This window comes from Chrysochloris asiatica, unplaced genomic scaffold, assembly GCF_000296735.1.
Source record: "Chrysochloris asiatica unplaced genomic scaffold, ChrAsi1.0 scaffold00137, whole genome shotgun sequence".
NCBI classification, from domain to species: Eukaryota; Metazoa; Chordata; class Mammalia; order Afrosoricida; family Chrysochloridae; genus Chrysochloris; species Chrysochloris asiatica.
The window spans coordinates 41,756-42,800 of record NW_006408655.1 but is presented as its reverse complement, the minus strand read 5'-3'; positions in this window follow the sequence as shown (position 1 = coordinate 42,800).

The following is a 1,045-nucleotide window of genomic DNA, read 5'->3' as shown; positions in this document are numbered from 1 at the left end:
GTTATATATAGACATATATATTGTTATATGTATATAAAACTTTATATCGTAATCATCATCTTAGAGTCTTATTTTTATATGCTTGGAAAAGATATCCAATGCTTGTTAAAGATTGTAGATGGAAAAATGCTTTAAAAGTTAAAATTTAACAATATAAATGTAAATGAAAGAAATTAGCATGAATGTATAATCTCAGATTCAGAAAGGATATGTGGAAAGATAAAGAAGGGGTGCTTAACTAGGATGTACTCAGAAAAGGGTGGCCTGAAGTTGTAAGAAGATTGTGAAAAAGGCTAACACATACAATGGATCTTTGATGGTTTTGACACCCATACTTTAAGTAAAGACAAGAAAGGGATAGCTCATTGCTTGAGGCCGATTGGATATTGTTCACAGACAGTGGGGAAATTAGAACTACTCCAGTCCTCTTTTGTTTCCAACTTCCCTTTGCGAGGGCAATGATCTCCAACAGGAAACATCTAGCTCAATAGAGAGAGAATGGAAATCCAAGGCAGATGAAAAGCTAGTTTGGAGATTACTGCATCCCTTTAAATAAATTCAGTTCTCTAGATGCAAATACATTATCTGCTAAGTACTAAGTGTTCTTCACAGGTATAACTGGATAGCCACTACAGGTAATATTTAAAGAATCACTGAGGAGAGGTGATAGACAACTAAACATGGAACAAATGTTATTCTGGGATATTAAGGAAGGATGAAGATATATTCTAGAACCAAATGGTTGAGCTTGGATTCAATTACTCAACCAAGTTAAAATGAAAATGCTATTACCAAAACACAAACTCTTATAATAGGAGGCTGTATTATTTATTAGAAAATAAACCAAACTAATTGCAGATGAGTTGATTCTGAGTCGTGGCCACTCCATGTGTGACAGAGTAGAACTGTGCACCACTGGGTTTTCAGTGGCTGATTTTTCAGGAGTAGATTACCAGGACATTTGCACTGTGTAAGGACATTAGAATCAAACATGGGGACAAACTAAGCTCATATCTTGGTTTGGAGAAAAGCAGGTGGTATATAC